Raw genomic sequence first — 21,178 nt, forward strand, 5'->3', positions numbered from 1 at the left:
CCAAATCCTATCATTTCTTCAGGGTCTATTTAGAGTCTTCCTCCATCTCTCAGAGAGAATTAACAGTGCCACCCTTTTGAACTCACTAGGGATTTTGTTCTCCATCTGTTTTCCAGCACCCTCTTTTTGTCCTGTATTATACAAAATTCATATACTTATCTCCCTTAAAAGAGGAAATAAGAGGAAGCATACCTTATACACACAAAGTTGCATAGCCAAGGATACAGGAAGTTCTGAATAATGAATAAATGAATGAATGGTCAAATAAAGGAATGAAAAGCATTATTTTACAAGTCGTAATTGAATGTTTGGTTAGTAGATAAGCAGCAGATGACAAATTAGCCAATCCTGGACAAACAATTACAGTGTTTGGATTAAATGATAAAAAGTACTATTCATACTATTTTATGAATAAAGTAATAAAAGTGTTCCTACTGAGAATTTTGCAGTTCCGTTTACTAAACAAACACTGAGCCTCTAATTTCTATGTGTAAGTATTGTCCAAAGTATTATAATTCAATATAATGTTAGGATTACCAAGTTTATTTATATAACAAACACTCCACGGTATTTTTTATGTACCAAGTAAGTGTCCTAAGAACCTTAACTATATTTCCTGCTCACAACATCCACTGGGAAATGCCTTATTAGTACTCCCATTTTACAGATGCAGAACATGAGGTACCTAATGTTTAAGAAATTTGTCAAGGTCACAGTGCTAGGATAAACGAGGCCTATGCTGCATCTATCTAATGAAGTTTGCATTAGATGATGCTTATTTATTTTCATACAATGCTGACTTTTATAAAATCCTGTGTGTCCTGTGTGAGATTGAGACACCAGTCTTCTTCTTCTTGTTATTGTTATTTTGGAGACAGGGTCTTTCTCTGTTACCCAGGCTGGAGTGCAGTGGCACGGTCATAGCTTACCGTAGTCTCAAACTCCTGGGCTCCAGCCATCTTCTCACCTTAGCCTCCAGTGTAGCTAGGACTACATGTGCACACCACCACACTCAGCTAAGTTTTTTTTTTCTTTTTTTTAAATTTGTGTACAGATGTGGTTTCGCTATGTTGTCCAGCATGGTCTAGAACTCCTGGCCTCAAGCAATCCTTCCACTTCGGCCTCTCAAAGCACTGGGATTAGGGGTGTGAGCCATTGTCCCTGGTGGGTTGTTGCTGTTGTTTTCTATCTTTCTTGAAAAAGCCTAAACAAATAGCTAATTTTAAAAATCTGCATTTTTCTTAATAGCAATAACTTTGCAATATATTTGTTCAATATATTTTCTACCAGACATGGTGTGATTTGACTTTCTATGTGTAAGAAATTAGAAAATCAACACTTACTTTGTAGGAGAAATCATTCTTTTGATAAACTCTTATATTGATCCCAGTTTCACAAAATAACTCAGAGCCAAGAGGCAGTGCTCAATGTTACAGAAAAGAGGCAATGATGAACATATGACTAAAAGTGTTCTTTCTAATATATAACAGGTTCCAATTTGGGGAATGCCAACCCATAGTAACATGGCATCTGTGTTTTAGGGAGGGTGAGCTCCTATTTAAATGATTGTGATTAACAACCAAAGCTTTATATACTAACAAGCCAAGTTTGATTGTAATTCATTGGTGTATAATCATCCCTCTAACATATAATTATATACAATGACTAGAGAATTTGGAAGAAACAAGAAAAGGACATGGGATAACTTTCAGATTTAAAGAGGCAGACTCTGGAACACAAACTGGTATTCTGCTGACACACCGCTGGCATATCATAAGAGCTACTCCACAAGACCATTTAGAAGTCACTGGGGAAAATAAGCAGCATTCACATCTGATGTACCTCACAATAGGCTGGCAGGCTACAATGTCAGTAAAACATCAAATTGCCAGCAAGATTTCATGTTGCTACTAAAATTTGAAGAGTGCAATTACTTTAATTTTATACCTTTCTTGTTCAGCTCAAAAAGGCTTTTTTTGGCAACAGAAAAAAAAAACCATACAATCAGTCATACCTTGGCCTTTCAATCCACACGTTTCAAGGAAACCACCTCCTGTTTTTAATTTCATCTCAAACTATATGACCACAAACATTACAAAATTATATTTTTTGGAAAACATGCCCTTGGGAATTCAGTTTTCATCTGAAATAAATAGATCAATATTTCCAAAAATGATAGTGTAGGCCTTAAGAGAATAATCGTTCTCTTAATGTTATTGTCTCCATATTCTATGCAAGCGGATGTGTACATCTTTAAGCAAGTAATTTAAAAACAACTTATAAAAAAGACTGTTTTAATTTTTTAAATAATGAACTGGATTTCAATAAAATTAAAAACTTTAAAAATACATATTAGTAAGAAAGGAACTCACTACTGATAAATGCAACAGCATGGAAGAAGGTCAAAGAATTATGACAAGTGAAGGAAGCCACACCCAAAGTGATTCCAGTTATATGACATTTTAGAAAAGGCAAAACTATATGGATACAAACCAGACCAGTGGTTGCCAAGCATAAAAAACAAAGAGACAAGTGGAAATATATGGAGTGACGTAATTGTTCAATACCACGATTGTGGGCACACAACTATGTGCATCTATTAAAATCAATAGGATGGTACACTAAAAAGGGTGATTTTTTAAGGTATATAAATTATTTCTCAGTAAACCTTAGTTAGAATTATTTTCATATATATTTCCATGTTAATTTCTCAAAACACATTAGAAGGTAGAAAAGGCAAGCATTGGTATCGTCATTATTTTACAGAGGAGTAATCTGAAGCCTAAAGAAGTTAAATAACTTACTGAGCACAACCAACTAATATGTATCAGACACATGCTAAATCTGAATTTCACAATGCCAAATGCAGCATTTTTCTATTATAGCACATTGCCTCTTTGGATACCTTCATATAACACACGATTAAATTAAAATTAATTAAAATTAGTCCCCCACTAGTACATTCCTTCAAGGCACCTCATATTGAGATTTTCCACACTTGAAAAATATTGAATATGACCATCAGGCAAATGTTAATTTTATAATGAATTTAATATGATAGTGCAGTATGCTATTTTGGCAGCAAAATACCAGTGATTTAAAGCTTAATACAGGATGTTGTCCATGTCACAGAAAGTAATATACCCATATTACATTACACTTAACAGAAGACTTCTAGAACAATGTCTGTAACTGAGTAAACAATGTCATGAGAGGAGTACAGACAAGTGAAATTACACCCAGATACAAGTATATCAATGTCACATTAGGAATGTTTGGAAGAACAGAAAACTGCTAAACTATGAGAAACAGTGAAACATACTCTAACTTATATGGAAGTCAATGACATTTAAGAGTACAAATATTTGTGTATTTCTCAAGAGGATGAACCAGGATATAGTACTTTTAGGTTGAGTACAATAATTTCTTGGACTAATATCTGTTAGAAAATGGGTGCTCAATATATGTTGAATGAATGAATGAATGAATGACTCAGGTTATATAAAACAAAGGTGGGTTGCTTTATAAAATCATCACCTATCCCTTAGTGTGAATTTGATGATGAACTTCAGGATGTTATGGAAGACATTCCCCATTATAAAAGTGGCTGGAAAAATATGGAAGATTCCTTTTAAAAGTGTGGGCTAGTTTGGAGGAAACAGAGTAGAGAGAGAAAAATGAGCTTGAAGCCATTTATTTTATGAAGAGACTAGAAAGTCAGTAAATAAATTAAGAAAAATAAGTTTTACAAAATGAAGCCTTTTGCAACAAATGATGCCAGAACAACTGGATATCCACATGCAAAAAAAAAAAAAAATGAATCTAGACACATACTTTTTTCTTTTCACAAAAAGTAACTCAAAAGTGATTACAGACTCGCATATAAGATGCAAAAGTATAAAACTCTTAGAAGATAACCTAGTAGAAAATCTAGGTGACCTTAGGTTTGGCAATGGCTTTTTAGATGTGAAACCAACAGCATAATACATAAAAGAAAAAAATGATAAGCTGAACTTCACTAAAATAAAAATTGCTCTTTAAAATACAGTTCAGAGAATGAAACAAGTCAGACTACGAGGAAACGAAAACATTTGCAAAAGACATATCCAAAAAGAGACTGGTGTTCAAAATACATCGAGAACCTTTAAAATGCAACAATAAGATAACAATCTAATTAAAACATGGGCAAAATATCTGAAGGAACATCTCATCAAAGAAGATAAACAGATGACATAAGCAATAAGCAATGAACATACATCATTAGGCGATTGCAAATTAAAACAACAGCAAGATATCACTATACACGATAGACTGGCTAAACAAAACAAAACAAAACAAAACAAAACAAAAAACTGATTATACCGAAAGGTGGCAAGGAAGTATAACAACAGGAGCTCTCATTCATTGCTGGTAGAAACACAAAATGGCACTGCTGCAATCTGGGCAGCTATCTTGTATGATACCGTAATGGTAGATACATGTCATTATGCATTTGTCAAAACCCACAGAATGTATAACATAAAGAGTGAATCCTAATGTAAACTATGGACTTTTATTAATAATAGCATATCAATACTGGCTCATCAATTGTAACAAATGTACCACTCTAAAAACAAGATGTTAACAATAGGGGGAGGAGTGAGGAAGGAGGATGAAGACCTATATGTAATCTTACTGCTTAGATGTTTCCACGTTTCTAAAACCATTCAATTGAAGGCTATTTCAAAAAATCTAATCCCAATTACAGTAAATGCATTAAACATCAACTTTTAAATAATTATTTTGTGCCATGAAGAAGTATAACATTATTTTTTGACCTCTCTCATGACCATACATTTAATAGACTTGTGAATTATTAAGTGAAAAAACAGACATGTTTCAGAATATTTAATTTTACAATTGTACTAAAATTTCTAGCTTATACCAGAAAACATGATTTGGCAGACACTGTACTTATAGAATATGGTTGTTTATCTGAATGTTTAATGGAAGTTATCCCTTTATTGTCAATTATGCTGAAGATGTAAAATTGAATGGTTATTCATTTTACTTGTGAATTCTGTGGGTCTTCTAACATTCTGTGTTACTCTTCATTAGATTTGTCTTGTAGCCTCATTATTGCCATATTCTCTTAATTTAGATGAGTAAATGCATTTTATTTATGATAACAGATAAAAGTTCTTAGTAGGTACATCTGTCACAACACTGATCTTTGATTAAAACAGAAGGTATCATAGAAGATTCTACATTTCTCTGTATTATATTTCATTGCAAACTATCAAAAACAGGGTTTCCACATTTAAAATAATGGAGTCTCAGGAATTATCTCAGAGTAATCTTTTAGAAATTTTTTCCCCTTTAGTAGTAACATTCAGAGCATATTGGTCCAACTTGCTCAAATGTAAATAATACATATGCACTAAGATATATTCAAAATGCAAAGAATAAAAATTGCTTGCAATCCAATTCCACCACCTTCAGCAAACACTGTTGATATTTTGGGTGTACTCTCATCATTTTACTATGCCTGCATTATATAGGAGTTATAGGTATATTCTTTTGTAATTTTTTTCTTCCCTGCCCTAAGCTCATTATTTTGAATATATTTCCAAGCTACTAATATAAGATTTACCATAACTTATATGCTTATATTTGTTACATCTTTAGTTTGATTTAAATGTACAAATAGTAATACATTCTTATAATTCAAAATTTATATTGTATGAAAAAATATACAATGAAATGACCATGAAAGTTCTTTTTCTACTTTTGTCCCCTGACCCTCCAACTTCTCATCAGCAACTAGTTATATTCTTTTCTTATACATTTATTTGAAAGTATCTTACACACCGGTATGCAAATACATATATAGGCTTTTTCCCCTTTTTAAAGATTGCATTATACCACACTGTTCTGAACCTTGATGTTTTTCTTTTTAATTAACCTTGTATCTTGAAGAACATTTTATATCCATAAAGAGTTTTTGCATTTCTTTTTATAGCTTCATAATGTTACTTTTATGGATGCACCATAATAAGCCTAAGCAGTTCTCTATGATGGGCATTTTACTCTTACAAACAATGCAGCAGCAAAATACCTTGTACAGCCTTCATTTTGCAAGTATACAAATATACCTGGAGGTAAAATGTGTAGAAGTGGAATTTTTGGTTGAATGATATTTGCACTTAAAGTTGACGGACAAGGTTAAATTGCTTCCATAAGCATTCTACCCATTTAGAATTCCACAAATATAGATCTTCCATAATTTATTTAAGCCCTCCTCAGTCACTGCACATTTTAAAATCCTATATTCTACCCTTTCAAAATATCCTTCTATCCTTTCAAGATTTTCATACCCATGTGTATAACCTCCAGGTACATTCGTACACTCGCAAATATATTTTACTCCCTTCTGCATTTAGTCAAAATCCCACATCTCATCACTTCGAATACACTTCAACATCTTTAAACCTTGTTTCTGTTTTTTACATAAAGTAAAATCTAAATTTCAGCTCAACCTACCTAGATTTCTATAGTTTAAGAATTTAGTGTTTTCTGTCCTTTCCTATGAACTTCCAAAGAAGTAGAAGAAATATGTGAAGCAGTGTCCTGAAAAACTGAAGAGGAAGTTCAACACACCTAGCAATCATTCCTTATAGCTTGGCAGAAGAGTTCTCAGTCCCATTTCCCCACAGATGATATTTTATGTCTTCACCACATTCCATAAACATTCTACTCCACTCTCCTCTGTCTCACTTACTGGAGATGATTTCAGCAATCTTATTTATAGAGAAAATAGAAGCCAACAAAACAAGCTTTCTCAATCCACTGTCCTCTCCCCTGGCTCCCTTTCTCCACAGTTAGAAACATCTTTACCACCAATGCCTCCATTCCTCAATGCAAAGGACACATACTGATGTTAGTAATTCCGCTTAACCTCTTTCAATGACTCCCCATTGCTTTCATGATAAACTCCTCAATATGACCTACAACACCTTTAATGATTTAAACCCAGTTGCCTCCCCATTTTCTGTCTGTTTACTTTTATTTGCAGTTTACACTCCCAAACAATTCCCCGATTGACCATGTTTGTCCTAATCTTCTAATCATGGCTTTGAAATGTATTTCCTTTTCTTTCCTATTCACCTCTTTATGCCTCCAAGTTCTTCAAGTTTCAACTCAGATGCAACATTTTCTAGAAAGTCTTCCTAGACCTCTCAGTCCTAGTTAACTGTCCCTTTTAGATGATTTAATAATCTCTTTTGTAGACTTTAATAATTGCCTTATCACACTACATACAATTATCTGTTTTGTTGACATCTATTCCATTATGCCTTGTCTTAACTTCAGTATTAATCCCATTGGTTACATAATTTGTATTCTTTTAAGTCTATTTCATTATTTGCACATGTCTTTCTCTTTTCTACTCATCTTGAGCTGATGAACTTGAATTACCTTTTTGCTCTGAACCTTAAGTCAGACCAAGTTAGAATAACTTTTCTCGTTTTTTCTATAACTGTTTTCCGTTCTTGTATTATTACTCATATACAGTCTAGATGCTCAATATATATGATATAAAATATTTATAAATTAGCTTGCATTTGTTTGACTTAATATCTTTTTTACTTGTTACTGTCATTATGTTTCAAGAATTTTTAGTAACAAATGCTTTAATTTTAAAATACAATCAAAATTAACAGCTCATTATGATTTTTATTCCCTTGAGCATTCTTCCTTCTCATGCTATCTCATTTCATTTAAATAAAAAAGTACATACATACTTCATCTAAGACAGAGGGTGATCTGCTGAAAATCATCTACTTAAAATATAAGGTGGCTTTAGAAATAACCTTTATCAACACTAATGTTTATAATTTTATATTTTAATACCATACAAGCAAAATATAACCTATTTTTGTTTTGTTAGGTTAAATAAACTACTTTTTATGTGATAGATCATTCTTCCTATCAGGTATGAACTTTCAGTGGCATTATGAAGACTACTAGGTTCCAACTTTGATTTACCTTTTCCTTTTATAAGACTATGAGATATATTTTAAGTTTGAAATCTTTTGTCCTTAAAACATATTTCAATGAATTTTTTCCTCAAGAAGAAAGAAAGATAATGAAGCAGCTCTGTAATTAAGGGAAAGCATATCACAGTATCATGGGGGTCCAAATTTGAAATAAAATGATTTCTGTTCTAGGACTCAAGACTTGATATAATCAACAATATAAGAAAAATTCTAGATACAGTATAGTACCCTATGTGTTCTTTAAAAGATGTGTTGAAAATATTTAATTTTGAGTCATAGTTGGAAATATAGAATTATACTTTTATGCCCTCATTGTTTTACTTAAATGGACATTTCTACAGTATCTACACTCAGCCAGGGTACAAGATGGAGGACTACACATTTATCGTCTTTGACATTTGTAATATTACTTAAATAGCAAACCATCAATTGTCACATGCAAGGAACTATTAGAGCAAAGTACAGATGAAGTTGATTATTTCAAACAATTCAAATTTTATTTCCTGACAAATGAAAGAATTAAGTTGAGGTCAACAGGATATTAATTTATCTGGCGGTAAAAATTAATTTTGAGCAGATGCCAATGGTCTTTTAGGCTATTTATATTCAACAATTTAAAAAATGCTTACTGAGGATGTGCTCTATGTCAGAAGCTGTGCTTGGCACTGGGGCTAAAAGCATAAAATATCCTCTATAAATAAGATAGAGTTTGATATCTTATAGATGACATAGCATAATTTAGAAGACAGATAATTACCTAAACAAGTTCAATACAATGTGGTAAGGAGTAATAATACAAGAAAGGAAAAACAGTTACAGAAAAAAACGAGAGGAGTTATTCTAACTTGATCTGACTTAAGGTTCAGAACAAAAGGGTAATTCAAGTTCATCAGCTCAAGATGAGTAGAAAAGAGAAAGAATGTGCAAATAATGAAATAGGCTTAAAAGAATATAAATTATGTAACCAATGGGATTAATACTGAAGTTAAGACAAGGCATAAGATATTAGAGAATGCTTAAAATACACTTAAATAAGCCACAAAGTGTTATACATCCACAAGGATGTCGTACAGAACAATTAGAAAGTGATTCTATTCTTGCGAAAAAAAGTTTCTAAAGGTGGAACGTTAATATGTCCCTTTTTCAAAATACTGCAAAAACAACACTTTGTATATCGTTAGAACTACTCAAGACATTTGGTAAAAGGCAACATGGCCTACATGATTAAAGTTAATTTAAGGATAGAAAACGTTATCAATAAAAACAAAAATGAAAGACACTCCTGCCATCAAAAAGCATTTAAAATTTTCAAGTGAACTGTATTATTTATATTATCCAGAGCTAGGTTTAGAAGAGTGGCTGTGAAAATGATATCTTGTAATACTACTTATCTATTCTATGAGCTATGGTACATCATTTAGGGATGAGGGAAAAACAGCTTTTACTTCTTTTATTAATGCAGAGCAAATTCAACTTCCAACTCTGCATTCCATTTATGCTTCAGAATGACAACTGGCAAGGAACTATGATTCTAGAAGTGTTACAGTTGTGCTTGCCTGTGAAAAGGGGAAAAAATGAGATATTGTAAGATAAGCATTTGCATTGTCAGTACAAAAATAAAATAGAGATTCTTAATTTTAGATTAGTCCTTTTATTTTCTGGTAAGTTTTATGAACTGTGTATACTGCAGAAATGTGTGGATGCTCAAAGTGACTCCTAAAATTGAGTATCCAAGGAGGGCAATTACATCAACTCACTACAAAATGTACTATAGTATCTTTGTCAGAGTTAAATGCCTAAATGATAAAGAATATCAATTTAAAAATTTTCTGGCCAATGTAATTGTACTTATTCTAAGATGATGTAATGTAGACTGAAACTTCCTATGATGCAATGTGAACAAAACACAATATATAATATGCGTTCCCCTTCTGAATCTCAGTCACTTGTATTCAGAATATATCTTATTCACTTGTAGATGCCCAGTGCCTGTCCCATAGTAGGAACACAATGATTATCTGTTGAATTAATGACTAGAGAGAGGTTAATAAATACTTAGGGAATGCATTACACACATTGATTCATTCATTCATTTTTTTTTTTTTCTTTAGAAGCAAGGTCAATTATCCAGTAACTTCAATAATATAATCAGGTCAGAATATGGAGAAGAACATTTGCTTTGGGCTGGATGCCCAGGGGTAGTATTGCATTTGCACCACTTACTAGTTGTGTGACTACAGAAAAGTCATACACCATTAGTGAACCTTAGTATCTTCTTGGCTTCCTGTTAGTATAATAGTGATAACAAATTCAGACGAGTGTTGTGTTAAATGAGTTAATTAATGTACAGTGCTCAGAAGAAGCATATGATTGATTACAGCTTAAAAGGTCATTTTTAATGTATTCAAATACTTTTGGGGGATCCTGCAATGGTCCAACATCTGTGCTAGGCACTAGGGAGCAACACCTCACCCAGTCTCTGCTTCAGAGAGCTACATGCCTTTCTCTCTGTCCCATTGGTCTCTCTTCCTCACTACATTTTAGAATTGTGTACATTTTACCCTGGGAACCGAGAGAAAAATACATCTAAAATAGACTGAAAGAAGAAAGAGGGTATGCCTGAGTTGAGTTCTGAAGAAACAGTATGGGCTACTTATCAGATACATTTGAGGTTGAGGTTGGGGTACTAGGCAGAGGAAATAGCATGGCTGAAGACAGAGTGGAACTGAGATGAAATTAGGAAGATTCTAGGCAGTCAGACTAGATGAACTGCCCATGTGTAAGTTCTGATGTAAATTATTTTCAGGAAAAATAAATTCCCAAGATACCAAGAGTTCTGATAAAACAGATATAGAAATGTATATAGAAATGGACTTAAGGGTCATTTCAGCCCAGTTAATCTAGAGATCCAGAAAGCAAGAGACTGAATAATTGAATTGATTTGTTAATGTTTAAGAAAATAAATACATGTAAGAGAGCTTTGGCTGTTGGATTATTATGGATGTTTGTGATTGACTTTGTCTTCTATTAGGTCTAGGTTAAATCCATTTTTCAATATTTAAACCCTTAATGGCTCAATTCTTTGATATGAAGAAAACAGAATCCTATAAAAACTATATTTCCTCTACAAATACCAAACTTAGAGCAATTTGGGATACTTCTTGCAGCAAAAACTCAGTACTTTTGGAAAATGGCTAAATCACAGATTTATTCTATTTGAACCTATTTTTCTTTGCTCTGATTAAAGGTTTCTTCTTCTCTCATAATGAACTCATTTTTCCTTTTGGAAGAGAATAATGCCACTTTTCTGATTTTGTATTCCACAGTGAATGCCTTATCTTTTACACCAGACATAAGGTATACCTTATGTAGTCTTGAAGCCCTGAATAATTCCAATTTAAAAAAAGGGTTAACAGGAAGAAAGCATAGTCTGTTTTGAAGTGACATTAGCTGAACAATCAAAGGAGACCAATGAACTTAGCCAGAGATTTACTTACACAATAGGCCTCTACTTCAGAACTATTCCCCAATCAATGTTCCCAAATTCTGTGCAGTTCCTGGCTCATTTTTATTCCCCTTTGCATGGCAATGCACTTTATATTATACTATGTATAGTTACCCCAATTCATTCCATATAAAATAACTTGTTTCAGATTATGTGAATCTTTTATGCATTGATATAGTCTTTCAGAAGTGTGAAGAGTATTCTCTTCTTCTAATTTCCAGTACATAGCAAAATCTGCTATACACAATTGTTAGCTTTTATTCATTCATAAAATAAAGATTTCCTGAGTACCTCCTACATGCCTTGCACTGTGTTGGGAATAGGGATTCAGAAATAAGTGAGACATTGTTTGTTTCCATAGACGTTGTGACTCTGTTGTGGGAGAGCCTTTTGGGATGAGAAGGTACCTAACATTGAATGTTAAAAGAGAGCTTCCTGAAAGAGTAGATGCATGAATTGTTTTTTAACTAGATGCAAAGGCAAATGCCAAGTGAAGGAGAGCACCAAAGAGGTGCCCATAAAGCCTCAGTCAGTGCATGTGGCCTCTAGTTCATGGTTTTAACTCTAGTATCCATTTGGAACAAGGACTCCACTCAAACACAAATCGAGTTTATTTAAAATGTGAGGCTCTTTATAAATTGAGGGTAAATACTCTACACTTCCATTATCCCTTCCTTAAACTCACTGATCCTTAAAGATCGCAAGTAGTCTATGAAGCCTATGAAGTTATGTATAGCAGTGTGCATGTATGTGCTATTTTCTGGGAAGAACTGACAACCTGATATCAGAGTTTTTGAAAAGGTTTGCCCTACCTCCTCAAACACAGAGCTTCTAGAAATATAATTCTTTTTCTACCGGATGCTAGTCACCACTTCCCCATCTTGCATCTCTAGAATATGACTCTGACTTTGGTCTAGCTAGCATTCCATCCATGCTCTCTGCCCTACCTGGAAAATAATCTATCTCTTCCTTGCTGATACCCATGTGGCACACACCCCACATCACAGTATGTTCATTTTGTTTTTAGAAGTGCCCAGGCTGCCTTGATACCAAAGATGCATTACTTCTGACACTGGAATTCTGGAAGTATATGAAGTCCATTTATTATAGGTAGTCTTAAGCATGACTTTATACCTTAATGATAACATCTGACCACCTTTCATGTTTGAGATTGAATTACCCTACCTCTGGATTTGGTATAATCAAACAAATAAAAATAATAGTACACAATTTTGTGAAATGGTAGGCAACATTTTGCTTTCACTTAAGGCTTTAAAATATTCTCTTTTCCTGCTTCTACCGACATGCTCTCAGAGCATAAAAGATTTTATTTTTTTTAAGCCAACAAAACCTGTTGTTTGAGATAGTATTAATGAAACTAGTCAGCTTATTTAATTCATTTCTGAATAAGAGATGTTCAATGTCATTGACACTGTGTCCCTGAATGCAGACAATATCAGCATCAGTCCAAGACAATTGTTCAAGATTAAATTAATTGTCCTTTCCTTTCTCTGAGTTGCCTTGGCACTTTGAATATATTTCTGTGATTGCAATCTCGTGTTTTGAGTTGTTTGTAAATTATATGTGTTTATTTCTCTCTCTCTCGTTAGATATTAAACTCTGTGGACCTGGACTCTGGTTTGGTCTTGTTTATACCAAAATGTGTTCTTGATTTGTAGCTCAACAAACTTAACTGGACAAATAAATCAATTGTATGATAAAATATTGCTTTCTCTCCTATCCTTATATACATATTCTCTCTGCATCCTATTTCCTTCATAGATATCATGTCTGAAGTAGACATATTGAAGGCTCCCCAGTTTAGGAAATTGTTAAGCACCTCTTGATATAGAATTATATGTGCTATTAAGCTTCTAAATAGCCAATAACTCTAATTATTGATATGTGTATATATGTATATGTTTATATATATGTATTTGCTTAAACTCTAATTATAGAGCTATTACAGTTGTATAGAGATATACATATGTGTTTAAAAATGCTACTTGCTCAAATGAAATAACAAAATATAATATCACATATCAAGGAATTATGAAGAGAATTCTTAGCACTCCAAAGTATCAAATTCTATGACCGTCTAATTAATTCTTTAGAAGCTCTGATACGATGCAATAGGAAATACTGTACTGCATCTATTTTAAGCAGTGTATTCAAACAAGATAAACACAGCCCCTTTAGATCAAGAATATAAAATCAGGAAATGGGCTGAATTTCCCTTTAAGGAGAAATGCCCACAAACATCTTAATTATAAATATACATATATACACAAATTCAAAAATAAAGGCTTTGACTTTCTTTTGGATATTTTTATCCAGTGATCTACCCCATTTTATATTTAGAAAAGAAGGTAATGAAAGAAATGTACAAAAAATACATAAACGTTTCTACACTAAATACAACAACGTTCACTGAACAATGCAATTCTGAAAGCTTTGGCAACATTTCCTTAACTCTTAAAAAAATTTCAGCTCTCTGAGACTTGTAAGGGAAATACAGGCATTATAGCATCTTCCTTCTAAAGAGTACTACCAACAGCTAATTCAGTTATAAATGTGTCATACTTATATTGATAACCAATGCTTACTTTATTTTTTACTAGTGAGATGAGAACCGAAATAATTTCCTAATATAGACAAAAAGAAAATATTGGACTTTCATAATTGGCAATAATGTAATCACCCAGAAGTTTTGACTTTAAATGATTACTGATACTTTTATACACTTTATAAAGGCTGCATTTTATTTTAGGATATAAATAGTATTAAAACAAGCAAAAAAAAAAAAAGAATGAATTATAAATCTAAAGACAATTGACTTGCCTCAAACTCTGGCAGCACATAACTTTGTGAGAGCTCTAGTTAGCAACTTGGGTGGAGGGGGCGGGGGGGAAGCAGCATCAACAACAAACCAAGCTGTCACCCTGAGCAAAGCTGGAAAGGTCAATATGATGTTTTAATGGTTAGACAGACTGCCTTATGGGTAAGAAACTTTTTTTTTTTAAAGCATGTATGGGGAAAAAAAAGTCACACTGCCCTATCTGTGGGTAACCATTTATTAAATGGGTCAAGGAACACATATTTCCAGTAAGACTGTTGGCAATAAAGGGCACAGATTTGGTCTGTAATAAACATCAGCCTGATGCTCACCGAAATAATGCTGTCAGGCCTGCCCTTTAGAACATTGATCCAGTACTGGTAAATATCGAGTATGAGAACAATATAGCAAATACAGCCATGAGCATTTTGTAATTCAATTATAGAGAAAAACAAAGTACCAAGTAGAAAGTAAAGGGGAATGATAAGTAATGCCAACTATTCTTCATTTTAAGATGCTAGGTATAAACACTTAGCCATAAGGCAAATGTGTTAGCAGTGTCCCTTATTAACTTTAAAGCATTCATTTTGATCTGTTAGGAATGGCAAAATCCAATATTTAATGCAAAATTGTATTTGTTATTCTAAGCATTTCAATGCTCTCTTTCATTGTGAAAATTATCTAGTCTTAATTATATTGATCTTAAAGTGGCAACTTTTCCATCAGTTACTAAGAATTCAAGCCTGATAATCCAACACCTAGGCAAGGGATATTTTAAAATCAATTCCTAACTCATAATATCACTCAACAATTTGGCAAATACGTACATTCTGTATATACATTAAAATAAATATATGAGTAAGTTGAAATTGTCAGGTGAATTTAATTGATCAATGTTGTCTTTGGGCTGTGACCTGAAAATATATTACAGTCCTCAGAATTGGGGAACTTACTGTATCAAATTCTCTCTTGCTCTGATTTATTTTTATATCACTAGCTGAATTAGGGTAGTGGAGATGCTGAACTAAAAATGAATGTTTATGAAATATGACAAAATACTTTTAGATAATTACATATTTCTTTATTTCACCAATAAAACCCAGAAAGATAGTTGGATTATTAGAGAACAAAAAAGTGAATTCAAGAGGATACTGACCCAAGGCCAAACTTTAAGCCATAAAGACTCAATTATATTCTCTTTGGCCAGAGTTAATCTTATTTACCCAAATAGAAATTGGAAATGTTTACTTGAAATATTCTTACTTAATCTGCTAGCTTTTGACTTGCTTGTGGACTGCACCGAATTGGTTGGGAATGTAGAAAAGCTGTACTCAGTTTGCAGCTCCTGAACATTGAGAACAGACACCCAGACATAAGCAGAACCCCATGTATGAAGTAGAAATGTGTAAAAAGAAAAGGTTTATTATCAATTTTTTAATATCTTTTTTTAAACATGAAATTTGGCAACTGTTATGTTGAGTAATTTGATGGAATCTTTTTGAAAATTTCACCCCCTTTGCCCACAAAATTCGCAAAATTAAGCATAATAAAACAGGACTTAAGAAGATGTTATTTTTCTGGAGTTCAAAATTAAATAAAATTTCATAAAGTGCCTAACTTTTTCGTGAAATACAAGTAGAAAAAAATGCAAGAATATTTTCTGTTTTATAGGTCTTCAAAAAAGCAATTTAATATTGAGTAAAAAAGAAAGATATTATCTGAACTGTAGGTATTGTGAAAATGGTGCTGCAAAAATTAAAATACTAGTTTGTGCCGCAGCCATAAATTACTAAACTATTTATCTAGTAGCAGGCATAACTGAATCATTCAAAGGGGTAATTAGCAATCAGACATAATGAGTACTGCTGCTATTTCTTGTCATACTGTATTTAGCTTCTGTGCAGCCTGGAGGAACTGAATTATTTCCTATCCTTCTCAGAGGGCATTACTGCTATATTGAGTGTATCAGCCCATATTATTACTCCCAGTAGTTTAATTCGTCACTGGACTGCACATTTTTGATATCCCCCGTCAAAAGTTTCCCAGTTCACCCAGGCCCTTTAAAGCATCTTCTTAGTAATCATTCCTTAATATATATGTAAACTGCATCAAACCAAATTATATTTCCTTTATTAGTTTTATAGAATTCTGATCCAATAACACAAGCTGTATCATTTTAATAGTAGTTTCTGGAGCAATATCTGTAAGTTTTAATTATATATACAAACTAAATTATAGAACTTTTCATGTATATTTTAGATGCAAATCTACAACAATGCTATAACTCATTCTTTTTTTTTTTTTTTTTTTTTTTTTCCTGAATGCCTTCTATGCATTCAGACATGAACCTGGGACCTGGGACATGAAAATGAGGACGATATGATCCCTGAATTATGGATTTCTTAGTCTACTGAAGATTTAAATATTTGCAAAAAATATGGTACATGCAATAATGATGCAAGTGAGGGAAACTCTATGTATGCAACATACTACCATATGTCACCTCCTCTTAGTGCCTTCTCATATTATGAACAAATTTCAAAAGATTAGATGGCAGGAATGCAATTTATAAAATGAATCAATTAAGGGAGATAGTATATTTCAGATAAAATATAAAAATTTAATTCAGTGCATGTTTTTCAGTTGAGATTTACTAAACACCCATTCTATGAAAATGCACGGGCTCTGAACCTTAGCTTCAAGAGGGTAAAGTTTGGAAATTCTGATTTAGAAAGTCTCAGGGGGAGCAAAGTTTCCAAAAGCTAAGCCAGGGAGCCAGGATTGGGAACCACTGTGTGAAGGCACTAAACAGTTAAAATGAGAAAATCCCTTTTTCAGCCCCTAGATTTAGTCAAAGAACATACAGGGACATTTAAGGTAGAGGCAGAATACAACCATAAATGAAAGGGTTTTTAAGAGAGAGCTTTGCGAGCACTCAAAGAGGATCTTATACTTTTTCTTTTCCAGAAATAATCAAGGAACATGACATCCCTTCTCTTCCTGCTGCAGAGGGTGCTAAGTGCTTCAAAGCTCCCCACTGTTGCCATTTACTAAGGGGACTTCACCTCCTGCAGTCCTGCTCTGCCCTGTATTAAAATAGCAATTAACTGAAAGAAAAAAAAAATAAGAGAAACATAAATACACACAGATTTTAGGAGATGCAAACTTAATGTTTTTTAAGGACTTATTTTTTAATGTCCTGAGAGGAGATCACTTTGCAATTAGCACAACAGCAAACAAAACAAAACAAAACAAAACACAAAACAAAACAAAACAAAAACCTAACAGTTAACAAAGCCCTGTGCTACAAGCTTCATACTCACATTCCGTTATCTGAATGGGGTTGGACCACATGCTTGCTGGATACTTGCATATTAACATGACACCTGAGGATAAAAGTTATCTATAATTAGGCTGCAGATTCTGAGGGTTTTTTGTTCTGTTTTTGAAGAATGAAAAGTAAAGAGAAAGGAGAAGAACCTAGCATGACCAGAACACCCACTCTATATCAAGCATGGTGCTCAGGGTTTTAAATGCATAGAGGGAGTGGACATACAGAAAGCTCATATATCCCAAGATTTTTAGACTATAAGAGGTGAGGTCCCCAAAACAAAATGTACAAATCTCTACAAGTCAAAAAAGACATGCTACTTGTTCTACTTGTCTTCATTTTGCGGTTTTTACCTAACTAGAGTCAAAGATTCCACAATTCAGAGAGTTAATAGAGGCAATACTCCTTGAAGTTAATTCCTTACTGAAGAAAGTGTCTAGCAGTGCTTTGTTACATGACAATCCTATCAAGTGAATAATCCTATATGAAGGTTTTTCATCATCTCTCTTTATAAGTGGCGCACTATATAGGGGCGGCCAGAAATGTAATTGAGGTAAGAGAATAGGTGTCTTTTTAAAAACTAACATTCTTTTTAACGAGTCATCAAATGGAAACTGTCCATGAGTTGCACATAATTTCAAACATCTCAACAACTAAAACTGGAGCACGCTTAAACTCTCTGCCCACCTCAGGCACCATGTTATATGACTTGTATTTGTGCATACAGACTCACTCATGTTTGCACACCTCCACACAAACAAAAGCCATACATACAAAACACTTACGATATGACACTAGGTAAGTGTAGAAGGGTGGGCTAGAGAGTGGTTGCTAATAAAGAAAATAATCTCGGCCACTCCTTCCCTTATGGAGTCCCTTACCAGTAATTTGACAGAATACTGACATTACCCCCTGGTCACTCGTGTATAAATTTAACTATATGTTATGCCAAATGATCTAGTAAACAAAATCTTTGTCTCAAAGATTACCAGGTAGTGCGCTCTCTCTCTCTCTCTCTCTCTCTCTCTCTCTCTCTCTCTCTCCCCCTCACTCTCGCACTCTCTCTGTTGCTAATACACAAAACCTTACATGTTCTTCCCCTAGCCCCTATAATATTATACATTATAATGTGTTCACTTCCTCCACGTCAGTCTTTCTCACTAGAATCTTAAAACAGTTTTCAACATGTGGAAGGTGAACCATAGATCTTCTTTAATGAACAAACACATAACTGCAAGGTCAGCTCTGGCTATTCACACTAATATACCCGAATAAAGTACCATGTTACTTTGTCACATCTGCCTGAGCAATCAGAGCCAGTTCTCTGTACTGAGCTTCCCACAAAGTGTCCTCATTCAATCCCAAATTTCTTGAAGCAACGAGAATGTAATGAATACACCGTAGTCATTCAATAAATATTTTTGATGTAAATGAAGGAATGAATGGATGGAAGTGTGTTAACCATGAGAGGGCAGCCACCCATTGCTGTTGTTCGTTCCTAGCCTGAGACTGATTTATTTTCTCACATGAATCAGGCCTAGGATAATGCAGAGGTTAAAGGGAGAGACTGGGCTCTGGGCCACACATTGTGGGCCTTTGCGTGACCTGAGACATGGCATGCTGAAACAAAAGTGAGCTCCAAGACCAGGCAGGCCATGCATTTAGGTATCACGTAAAACAGAGAGGAACCCAGGAATGTGAAAGAAAGGAAAGCAGGGATCCAGACACGAAGATTCAGAACTGGAGTGTGTCCCTGAGTAGGTGAAGAAAGTGACAGCTGCTCCCTACAAGAGTCTGTGTCTCAGTCTTCTTGGAGCAGGTGGAACCGAAGTCCTCAGAACCAAATCCAACAGCAGTTACATAGGTCATAAAAAACAGTCCCGGATATGTTAATTAGGGCCGCAAACTCAGATGTGTCCTGGAATCAGACAAGTAATATGATGAATGGAAGCAGACCTGTGACAGAAAATTTGGACTGATGGGACCTGGGGTGGAAAAGGGAACTCCTGCCCTGCATTTTAAGCTTTTGAAATTAGTGCGCCATTTGCAGCCTGTACTTTTTGACTCTGGCAAAATGCTGGGTTGCGTGTGAATTATAGAAATAAAATTTATTAACAATTTTTATTGCAGTTTTGATTCTCATATTACCTATAAGTATGACATTGCCAAAATGCTTTTGGCCCTAAGGAATCTTGGATAACAGAACTGAGAATCAAGCTTATTTATAACTAATAAGTGGGGAATGGGAATGCCCCCTGCATGGCACCGCCTCAGCTCCTGAAATTTCATATTCACCTTGGACAGCCCTCCCTCTTGACAACTTTATATTCACAGCCTGCCCCCACCAAAGTCCCTATTCCATCACCCCACAGACATATTCTTAATAATCAATACTCAAGTGAGCCAGGAGAATATGTTATTTCCCACAGATGTGTTCATGCAGAGACTAAGTTGATTTAATGCAATTGTCTTATTAAACATGATAAAACTGACATACCAGGAAGAAACATGACTTGCCCAATCCCATATAGATGGTCCATGAGACAGCAAAGATTAAATCCAGGTCTCTTAATTAACAGTCTATTATTGAAATAACCCTAAAAAGCCCTTTCAGAGCTACATCCATGAATATAATGATTCTGTAATTTTTTTTTTTTGCACTCAGTATACTCTTTCAAGCACACAAACACAATCCCACTTATACACAGAACATAATGCTTTCATTTAAAAAAAGGAACTATGATTTTTTTTTCTTTCTTAGATCTTCTCATTATGTATGCTACTTCCTTGAGGCATGTGGAAACAATACACATGAATAGTTTGCAGAGTAAAACAGAGAGGAGCACCATGAATTTCGAGAAATATGAGCACATATATCAAACACAGGGAACACATAGAATATAAAATAAATTATGTGCATATCTTGGAATGTCAACCAAAACAGCTAATATAGCATATAAAATATAAAATAAGGAAATCTAAATTTGTCCTTTCCTCTTTTTTTCTTGATATTTTCAATATAAATTTGAAAGCCAATAGTTTAAAATATTACATAAATCTTTAAACACTAATCAGAATCAAATATTATCAAATATTGGCCTACTTTTTAAAAAGTAGAATAAATTATCAATAAAGAGAATACTATTACATTACTATATAAAATTATATATAACTTTACTTGTGAAAAAGTAAAGACCATACACAGGTGACTTAGTGTGGCTCCAAAAGAAATACAGAATAATTGATGTTGTCACAAGAGGGAGCCCATGTTTTTCAATTAATGAAAACACATTGTAAGTAAATGAAATGAAAGTAATTTAATTCGGACAAAATATGAAGCTATATATTTTATAGTATAATTCATTATTGATGACAAAATATAAATTATTATTAAATATCAGTATTAACCACTCTCTTTTTTTTAGTTTATCTGGACGGAAAATGAGAAAACCTTTTTAATGATTTATTTT

The 21,178-nt window shown here is 33.6% G+C and overlaps 1 protein-coding gene across 5 annotated transcripts in view; it reads right to left on the bottom strand.

The window, feature by feature from the left end:
- RALYL (RALY RNA binding protein like) overlaps positions 1-21,178 on the bottom strand; it is a 715,531-nt gene that overhangs the window by 437,541 nt on the left and 256,812 nt on the right. Inside the window, exon 1 of one of the 5 annotated variants that reach the window (XM_050801561.1) lies at positions 17,701-18,696. The exons of the other annotated variants lie outside the window; for them this stretch is intronic. The gene's annotated coding sequence lies outside the window, so the exon portion shown is untranslated. Of the gene's footprint in view, positions 1-17,700; positions 18,697-21,178 lie in introns of those variants that run through there. 5 annotated transcript variants of the gene reach the window in all.

Source organism: Macaca thibetana, chromosome 8 (assembly GCF_024542745.1).
Source record: "Macaca thibetana thibetana isolate TM-01 chromosome 8, ASM2454274v1, whole genome shotgun sequence".
NCBI classification, from domain to species: Eukaryota; Metazoa; Chordata; class Mammalia; order Primates; family Cercopithecidae; genus Macaca; species Macaca thibetana.